At 56.6% G+C, this 9,839-nt stretch overlaps 1 protein-coding gene across 6 annotated transcripts in view; it reads left to right on the top strand.

The window, feature by feature from the left end:
* The first annotated feature begins 351 nt into the window (after positions 1-351).
* The window catches only part of SNPH (syntaphilin), a 40,040-nt gene continuing 30,552 nt past the window's right edge, over positions 352-9,839 (top strand). For 2 of the 6 annotated variants that reach the window (XM_084887895.1, XM_084887892.1), the window contains exon 1: positions 694-779. The gene's annotated coding sequence lies outside the window, so the exon portion shown is untranslated. Of the gene's footprint in view, positions 481-693; positions 780-9,839 lie in introns of those variants that run through there. The other 4 variants (XM_084887896.1, XM_084887891.1, XM_084887894.1 and 1 more) reach the window with 4 other exon arrangements.

The raw sequence follows: 9,839 nt of genomic DNA, 5'->3' as shown, positions 1-9,839 counted from the left end.
TAGGGGCAATCAGGCAGGTAGGCAGAGGTGCCAGGAAGCCAGTTTGGTGTCCTTCTCCCACGTTTCAGAGCAGAAAGCTGAGGCCCAGAGAGGCTAAGGGACTGTTCCAAGGTCACACAGCGCCCAGGGTCACACAGCCATTCAGTGAACCAGCGCCCTCTCCCGCGATGCCCCGCCGCCCGGGACAGGCCGGCGTGGAGGTGACCGAGGACGCACTCCGCGCTCCCGTGTCCGCCCCCACGCCCTGGGAGGGAGCCCGGCGCCCACTATCTCTTTAAGGAGGAGAGTGCAGACCGGCCGCTGACGCAGCTGCCGGCGAGCCGGGGACTGGCTCATCCTCCATCCACCGCGCCCTCCCGCCCCGCCCTCCGGCAGCCCAGCCCCGGCGAGCGAGCGCCCGGTCCGCCGCCTCCAGCAGGGGCTCCGGAGAGCAGGTCGGCGGCCCCGGCCGGGCAGCCGGAGCCATGGGAGCCTCCACAGGTGATAGCAGGGTCTCCGGGGACCTCCGCGCCCACCACCCCGCTGCGCTCGCCGCCCCCGGGGTGCCCGGTGCTGTGGGGGGAGGGGAGGCGCGCACCGCAGGGAGGAGCGGGCCGGGCAGCCGGGGGCTCCCCTGCCCGGCGTCCCCGCCCGCGCTCACCGAGTCTGTCTGTCTGTCTGTCTGTCTGTCTTCTTCCCCCGCCGCCGCCGCAGGTTGCTGATCGCGGCCGGGCAGCTGCAGCAGCGACTGCAGAGGCGCTGCGCCAAGCCGGGCCAGAGCCGAGGGCGAGCGGACTCAGGTGAGGAGGCCGCGGGGCCGGGAGGGGCCCCTGCGCTGCACTGCAGCGGGCGGCGGGCGGGGGCCTCTCGCTGCGGTAGAATCCTCAGGGGGCACCGGCCGAGGAGGGGTTAACTGTGACTCATTCATCCACTCCCTTCGTTCCCCTGCATCCTGCTAATGGCACCCACCACCGCGAAACCCACACCCCGGGGATGCCAATTGCAACGGGGAAGATGCCCACGATGGGCGATGGAGAGGACTCTGGGGACTGCCCCCATTGCCGTGGGTCTTCCTCTCCCGCATTTGGCAGCCACGCTCGCCTCTTTCCTCTCGGAGAAGGAGCAGGGCTCCCCGGGGGGCAGAAGGAGGCTGGAACCCCACACCCAGCCCAAGGTCAAGTGCCAGTGACTCCCTCCTTCCCACATCCCCCCTGAGAGGCATCTGGGCCCTGCAGGAGGTCTGGAGGAAATGCCCGTGACCTCTAAGGCGGGAGGTCTTGGCCTCACTCTGCCTGGAGCTTCCTGGGTGGGATGCTTCCTCCTTCCTCTCCTCTCAGGGAGCTGGGCGGTTAGAGCACCTGCTGGCCTGAGAGGCCCTGCAGGAGAGGGGGCCGGGGTCCACGGCCTGTTCCCTCTGCCTTCTCTGCCCACCGGGTGGGGGGGCGGGGATGAGCTGGAGTTGCTTCCCCCCAGAAAACGGTGATTTCTGCAGGCTGGTGGAGCAGGGAAAGTGCCAGAGATGGGGTTCTAGTCCTTAGCTTGCTAGTAGGCTACTAGTAGCCATTTTAAAATCCTTCAGGTGTGGGTGTCTGTCTGCTTGTCTGTTCATTGCAGGAGTTGGATTAGATGGTCTGTACAGTTTTAATATGCCACTCAGGCAGCTTTAACGTGGCAGGAGATCCATCTCTTAAAGCAACCCGGGATTTAAACTCGAGTCTATGAAATAATTGGGGTTTCCCTGGTTGATCCCGTTTGACTCCGGGCTTCTCAAGGGAAACCCTGACCTTGTGGGTCTCATGGAACTGGGGGCGCCAGGCCGTCCTCGCTGACCATCCCTGTGCCATCCTTAGGGTGGCCTTTGTCAAGTTCCTCCTCCCCCACCCCAAGCTTCAGTTTCCTCGTCTGTGAATCGGGAAGAAGGGTACGTGTCTCAGAGGGTGGATGTTGGGATTGAAGGAAACTCTTCAATTGTACCTGTGCCTGGCACATAGTAGGTTTTGGAGACACGGGACTTAGGGGATAGACGGGGGAGAAGGAAGAGGAGTACTGCTTTTCGTCCTCTTTTCTCCGCCTGGTACCCCCAGCCCACCCCAGCAGCCTCCTCTCCATCCCTGCGGATGGTGGCCCTGCCAGGGGCTAATGATGCTGGAGTGCATCGGGCTGCTGGGCCAAGGGCTTAAGAAGCAACATTCCCACTGCAAGGGCTATGACATCATTTTGGCGAAAGATGGTCCCAAAGAGGCATAGATGGTCCCAGCAGTGGGTTTGGAAAATCTTGGCATCTGAGGGCAGAGTCGCTAAGGGAACAGAGGCATCAGAATCGTGTGTGCCAGCAGGGGATGAGGCCCAAGGCTTCCTGGTTTCAAATGGGCCCCTGCTGCTCCCTTGTCCTCTCTGGACTCTCATACCAGAATCTCCCGGAGACAAGGCAGTCAGTCCAGTTTTTAGTGTCCGTATTTTCTGTTCTTTGTCTTCTTCCCTGCTGTGATTTTTCAGGCTTGCACTTCCCCTTTCTTTCTCCAGCTTATTCCACAGATACCTCCTGCCTCTTGCTGGCGTGATGAGGAAGGTGCCCCATGGGCTGGGGCGGGGATTTTGCTGCTGGCCCCTTTGGGTCAAAAGAAGTTGTGGTGCATCCACCTGCCCTGTTTCCTCCTGGCAGAGGCCCTGTCTTCTTCCTCTCTGTGTCCTCGGCCTCTGGTCTGTGGCTAGGCACAACGTAGGTCTTCAGGAAGTTTGAGGAAATTATGTTCCTAAGCCAACTGGGTTAGGGAGAAGTTTCCAGAATGTGTTGATGGTCACCTTTCAGTACAGGGCATTGTGCCAGTTCCTGGTTGTCACTTCTGTTATTAATTCTGTTGTTATCGCTATTGCCAGTGGCCAACAGCTGTCTTACCTTCTCAAGTCAGGTTTAAAGGAGCTGGCTGTGCCCGGGAGAGTGGTGTCACTAGCAAGCAGATGGTGCTAAGGTGACTATGAAGGGAAGAGGATTGGGAAGAGAGTGACTCCAGCCACTTGCTGTGTTTGTGGGATAGAGGCAGATGAGAAGAGTCAAGTGAGCCAAAATGGGTGCAGAGTACAAAGCCAGGAGACCCAGGTCCCGGGTCTCATTCCACCAGCTCCCTGAGTGACCTTGGGCCAATAATGATGCCTCCTCTCAAGATCCGGGTCTCCAGCTATAAAATGAGAGGACTGGACTACATGATCCCCCAGGTCCTGACATTTTTAAGGGGATTTTGTTAAATAAAAATGAGAGCATTCTTGCTCTCAGTATCATTGATGGAGTACCAGCCCATTCCCTATCTCATGTCATCCACATAGAAAAGTAAACCCATTTGAGAGAGGATGAGGCTGAGGCTTAGAGAGATCGACTTGCCTACGACTGCACAGCTGGAAGGCGCAGGACTATTATCGGACACCAGGTCCACCTGACTCCAAAGAGCATACCCTTGCAAAAGTCTCACTGCCCTGAGTCAGACCCGCTGTCGTCGCTGTGAGCGTGTACGCTGCACGTGCGCACAGCGGTTTGGAGACGGGAGAGGCCTCTCCCTGAGGGGATTACTGCAGAGGGCGTGCCGGGCGGAAGCATGCTTACCTCGGCGCGGAGACGTCTTTCTCGCACTGTGCGCTCTGCTGAGCTGGTGGGTGGCGGAGGCCCTTTACCACGGAGAATGGCGCGGAATGAATGGCCGTCACGACAGACACCCTCTCTGAGCGCTTCCTGTGTGCCATGTTGTTCCCCTCAGAAAACCCCATTCTGTAGGCACCCCAATGTCACCCACTTCACAGCGAGAAAGTCAGGGCGGACCAGCAAAGGGTCTTGCCCAGAGTTACACAGCGGATTTGTTGTGAAACCTGAGCAGGTGGAGCTGGAAGTGCGCTGTCCCGGGAGTCAAAGAGCTGCTTTCAGTCCGTGCCCGCTCATTGACGGAGGAGCTGTGGGTAAGCCAGTTTCCCTCTGAATGTCGGTGCTCCCCTCCCACAAAAGGACTGGCTGAGTCTACCGGCTGTAAGAGACCCAAATGCCACCTTGTCCCAGAATAGGAGTGAAGGGGATTCCTTGTCTGGAGGACGTTGATCGGCATCTGTTATTTATTAGCCCCCAGGGTAAGTGCAGGGGCTGCAGGAAAGAGGAAGAGTTGATCTTCAGTTGTTAGAAGCTGACAGAGGAGACAAGCATCTAAACATGTGGGTGATGCACCGTCTGGGAACGTGAGGACACTGACAGGGGCTGTGATGGGCCTGGGAGGGGGAAGGATGGTCTTTTGAGGCCAGGAAAGCATCAGAGAGCTGATACCATTGTCATCTCCTTATTTCCGGCATTGAGTTTATGCAAGAGGAGGAGGAGGAGGAGGAAGAAGAGGAGGAGGAGGAGGAGAAGGAGGAGGAGGAGGAGAAGGAGGAGGAGGATAATGATGATAAATGTTCTACCCAGCTTAGGATATTTCCAAACAGTTTTAAAGTCTTGTACAAAGTAGCCACAGCCATCGGAGGGACCGCTCAAGCCCACTGTGTGGCACACTCCAGTGGGGCTACCCACGTGCCCTGGGTGGGCCTGAAGCTCCCCTCCTCAGGTGCTTATGGAGGCAGGACTCTGGCATTCCTCTTGGGAAGCCTGTCAGGTGCCCACAACCGTGCAGCAGCCTTGGGGGATCTTCCTCCCAGATATCATTCCTGCTGTCTGCCGCACCTAACCCCCGGAGAGGTAAAGGCGTTTACCCTCGATCCCTCAGCAAGCCTGGGGTCCTAACTCTGGCCTACGGGGAATGGCATTTCTCGGCTGCATGCAGTCATTCTGCATCCAGGTCACCAGGGGCCTGAGGGGCCGTGTCTCCATCTGACAGGCAGCTCACATGGAGGGAAGGTTCGGTGCAGGTGAAATGAAGCTCGGGCCTGTGTCCCCTCCGCGGCTTTGCACCTCTTCATAGACGGATATTCACAAAGCTCTTGTCACATGCTCAGCGCTGTCCTCTGAACCGAGGTGCTGAGTCAGCCAAGAGGGAGAGTCTGGGAAGCGGCCTGGTGCAGTGGAAAGAGCCAGCGCGGAGCTGGGGGGCGCACCTTGCTCTGCCAGCAGCGCCCTGGGTGGCCCAGGCGAGGCCCTTTGCTTCTCCACACCTGCAGAACGAGACAATTCAGCCGCGCTCTCTTCTGTTCTGTAGCCACTCTGGGGGGCACAGGAGTGGATGGGATACAGATCGCTGTAACCCGAGGACGAGTGAGATAAATATAACAAGAGGCGAGAACAAGCGCTCTGTCGGTCTGCTGCAGGGCCAGGGCCGGGGCCGGGGCCGGGGAGAGGCTCAGTTAAAAGCCGCCTCTCCGGTGATGGGTGATGGGACGGGATGCGATGCCGATAAAGAGGCTGGGGGTTTTGAGCCACAGGAGTCGCCGAAGCAGCCTGTCATCCCGGGACAGGAGGCTTCAGGGCACAGCAGCGGATCCTGGACTTAGATTTCAGACACCGGTACGTGTGGGAGTCTGAGCTAGGCCAGCCAATGCTCTAGTCTGCCGTCTGCGGACATTCAAAGGGCAGTGAGAGTTCTGTTTACTATCGCCATCCCATAGTGAGAGAAAATGCATTTTAACACTTCTAGCTCCCATGAATGAAGGCCGCATCATATCAGGGGAGAAAGGGCTTCTTCAAACTGAGTGCATTTTGTTTCACTAAACATGGCGCTGCCCGTTAATGTTGCCGCAGACACGTGTCCTTGTGTTTGACTCGAGTCAGGCTGCTTGGGTTCGAATCCCGGCCACGTTACTCGTTCTCTCAGAGCCTCTGCTTCCGCATCTGTAAAATAGGGGAATGGTGCCATCCGCCTCGTAAGGCCGTTGGGAGGTCTGAAAGCCACAGTAAAACAAATGAAGCACAGGACCTCCAGCCCAGGTGTGTACAGAGGCAAACCGGGTTGGGCAGCGTGGGGGCTGTGGCAAATGGAAAGGCGTTTGAAGCTTGCAAGAGGCAGCTGCCAGCCGGCTCCTGGGCCCTGTGTTGCCAGATCTTCTGATTCATAGACAGAAATCTGGATGTTCCTTCTTCGTGACATCTCTTGATTTTTCAAATGTGGTCAACACGTTTAAGTGCACGTTCTAGAACGGGAGTGTGTGGGCCATCCGTGCGTGTCCTGCGATGCCCGGTGCCAGGTGCCCTCACTAACGCCCCGTGGCTGTGAGCTGAGCGTGAGGCCGGAGGAGGGAGGCGAGGCTGGAAGGGCGGGGGACACTTTACTCTGGCAGCTTGTGGGCTTCTGCTCCTGGGCCTTCGGTGTCCAGAGCCCTGTGTGTGTCCCTTCCCTCTGGGCAGCACTGTCAGGATCCAGTCTCCGGGGACCGAGGCCTCCAGACACCTCTGTGTCCCCTTGACGTTGGCACTAGCCGGGCTTCCCTCCCCCTGGTCTTTGGAGCTTGGTCGGCAGCCTCAGAAGAGGGGACTTGGCGGGCGGCCTGCAGAGCCTGGCAGGGGAGCCGCCTGGAGAGGTGGCATAAAGAGAGGCGCTGGCTGCTCCTCGCTGGGAGGGGCAGTTCCTGGCCTGAAAAGCCCGGCTGGCCTTGAGGCCGAGGCCCTGCCGCCGTCTGCCGGGGTCGTGGTGAGGGCTGGACAGGAAGCAGTCTCTCCGTACGTGCACGGCGCTGCCACGCGGCTGCCACGGGGGCGATGTCGGGATCTGGTAGTGGAGGAAGCCGAGGGTGCTCCGAGAACGGCCTCAGAGGAGCTCCAGATCAGCGGGAGGAACCCCACGGACAGGCTGCAGGGCGCTCTGGGATTCGGGTGGAAACCTCTATGATAGCTTCTCTTTCGTGGCTCCCGTTAATCAAATACTCATCAGGCACCTGCTCGGCCTGATAGAAAAATGGCGCCTGGCTCAGAGGAATGGTAGTAACAGCAGCTCTTTAATTGCGGGCCTTCCGAATGCTAGGTACCCGCCATAGCACCTGTGTGAGAGGTGGATCTGGGGATTGCTGGCTGGTACCTGGGCCTACAGTCCCCTGAGCCGACTCCCTTCTGAAAGCCTTCTCCTCCCCCGCAGGGGGGGCCGCCCAGGGCTCTGTGCCTGCGGGAGGAGGAGCCTCAGGTGGGCTAGGACTGGTAGGACATGGTCATGGTAAGGAATCCCAGAGGTCAGCATCCAGGGGAAGAAAACCAGGGTCCAGATCTAGACGGCGGCAGGCCCTTTGCCCAGAGTGGTGGAGGTCAGAAAGCCCAGACTTCACAGGCTGCCATCTCTGTCTCTACATGGACTTCCTTTGTGACGTCCCTCTGGGCGAGTCACTTGTTTCCTCGCAGTAAGAACAGGCATCATAATCATAGCTCCAGCCTCTCAGGGCAACGCCGGCATGAGAGTTAAGCCAGATTAGAAGCCCCACATGTGCAGAACCCCCTGCACGGGGTCCAGCTCACAGTAGGCGCTTAATGAACGCCACACCTTTCCCTCAGTTAGAAAGAACTCTAACTTCTCTAACTTCCCAAAGACCCAATACAGCCCTCTCGCTGGAGGTATCCAAACTGGGCCTGAGGGATGTCGGAGAAATGGAGCTTCAAGCAGATGTTGGGCTTCAAAATGTTCAGAGTCTCCCCTCCCCCAGATTCCTGGGATTCTGGGAAGACTTGGCTCAGATCTCATTAGTCCGTTATTAGAAATCAGCTGGGGTTTGGTGTGGATGTGTGTTCAGCACAGATAAAAGACAGATTCTGCTGGAGACATGCGTTCATAGAGGGCTCCTCCCCGAGGTGGCAAGGCTAGAAGCAAAATCAGGCCCAGGAAGAGCTCTGAGAGGCCCCGTGAGGGCAGAAGGGAGCCCGCTGGGGCATTTGGGGCGTTTGGGGCACATGGCTAAATGTTCAGGTTAAATTTGGGGAAGCTACACCATGACTGATAGAATGGACTGCCAGGACAAGGACTGGGTTTGCTTTCCCTCTGAATCCCAGGGCCCAGCACGGCCAGGCCCACAGGAAGTACTCTGGGGAAAGAACGTGAGCAGAGAAAAAGTAGCCTCGGGTCCCTAGCAGACAGAATCCTGGGGTGAGAGACTCTTAAGTATTCCTAGAGGCCAGGTGGCGGCTTCATACTCCACACACGTGTGTGTGCCTGGCATCCCACGTAAGACTCACCTGCTTGCTACTGCTCTTTCCCCTTCCTCTCCTCCTTGTTGCAGCTTTATTGAGCTACTAGGGGCCCAGTGCATGAATTCATGCACCTTGAAAGGAACTGTGGGCCACGAGGTTGCAGTGGGCTCAGGGGCAGGTCTCAGCCCATCCTCCGTGCCCTGGCCTGGCCCCTTCCACCCTCCCCTCCCCTGTCTGCCAGCAGCCCTGCTCCCCCACCACCGCTCCCACATGATGACTGCGCCGGGCGATCAGGACTAGTGCCGGGTGCAAGCAGTGGCTCTGGCGCCAGCAGTGCGTGCTAGCGCCAGGCGGTACTGTGGCATGGGGGAGCAAAGGATTTTCCGTAACCACCAGAGGCTCACCACAGTGACAGCGACTGGCACCCTGCCTTGGTCTGGTGCCCCAACTCACCTGCTCCACCATTCAGCTGCAGCCAACACCCGCCATGTTCTGCACTCACCCCCTGGTGATCAGTGCACATCATAGTGACCCGTTTTTCGGTTGTTCCGTACTTTGGTCTATTTGCATATTGGGCTTTTATATATATCGACAGTCAACACACAACAAGCTGCACATATTTGAAGTTTGGTTAGTTTTTACATGGCATCTAACCCACAGAGCCCTCATCACAATTAATAATGAACGCATCCATCAGCCCCCAAATTTCCTCTTGCCCCTTTAAGTTCCTCCCTCTTGTGCCTTTCCCTCCCCCACCGCAAACCCAACAACCACTGATCTGCTATTACTATAGACTACTTGGCATTTTCTAGAATCTTATAGAAACAGAATCGTCCAGTATGCACTCCTTTTTTGGTATGGCATCTTTCACTCAGCATAATTGTGTTTGAGATTTCATGTTGTTGTATAATCAATAGCATATTCCTTTTTATTGGTGTCGTATTCTATTGCATGGAAGGATAAACCCTGATTTGTTTATCTCTTCATTTGTTGGACATTTGTTTTTTTCCCCCCCCCCCAGGTTTTTTGTGTTTAGAAATAAAGCTGCAGGAAGCATTTGTGTGTGAGTTGTTGTGTGGGTGTATATTTCCCTATTCTCTTGGGTGAATAGCTAGGTGTGGAATGGCTGAATTACTCGGTAAATATATACTTAACCTTTTAAGAAATTGCCCCAATAGTTCCCCACGTGGTCGTAGCATTTTATGTTCCCCTCATCAGTGTATGAGGCTCCGCTCTCCCCTCATCAGTGTACGAGGCTCTGCTCTCCCCTCCTCGCCAGCACTGGGTACAGACAGTCTTTTTAACGTTCACCATCCTAACAGGTGTGGAGTCCTGTCTCCTTGAGGCTTTAATTTGCATTTTCCAATGAGTAATGATGTTGAGCATCTTTTGTGTTTGTCATTCCTCTACCTTTATTGGTGACGCGTCTGTTTAAATATTTTCCCCACCTTTAAATCTTTAATAGTTGCGTTGTTGGTCATCTTATTGTTGGGTTGTAACCGTTCTTTATGCATTCTGGATAAAGTATGTATTTTGCAAATATCTTCTCCCAGTCTGTGTCTTGCCATAGAGGGCCCTGTGGGAGCCTCAGACTCAGTGTACATGTGTGTGCACGTGTGACTGTGTAGGTGTGAGGGAGGGACTGGCTTCCTGTGAGAGTCCTGCTTCTGGATTCAGCTCTTCTCCATGAACAGGAAAGACAGCAATGAGGGAGCAGGCCCAGGGCTCGGTCCCTGGATTTCTCTTCTTCCTGTGGCCCAAGCAAGTCAGGTCACTCTTCCGAGCTTCTCTCCCT

Source organism: Pipistrellus hanaki, assembly GCF_964339955.1.
Source record: "Pipistrellus hanaki genome assembly, chromosome: 6".
In the NCBI taxonomy this organism is placed as follows: Eukaryota; Metazoa; Chordata; class Mammalia; order Chiroptera; family Vespertilionidae; genus Pipistrellus; species Pipistrellus hanaki.
Note: the sequence above shows the minus strand (reverse complement) of the source record. Positions and strands in the feature narration are given on the sequence as shown.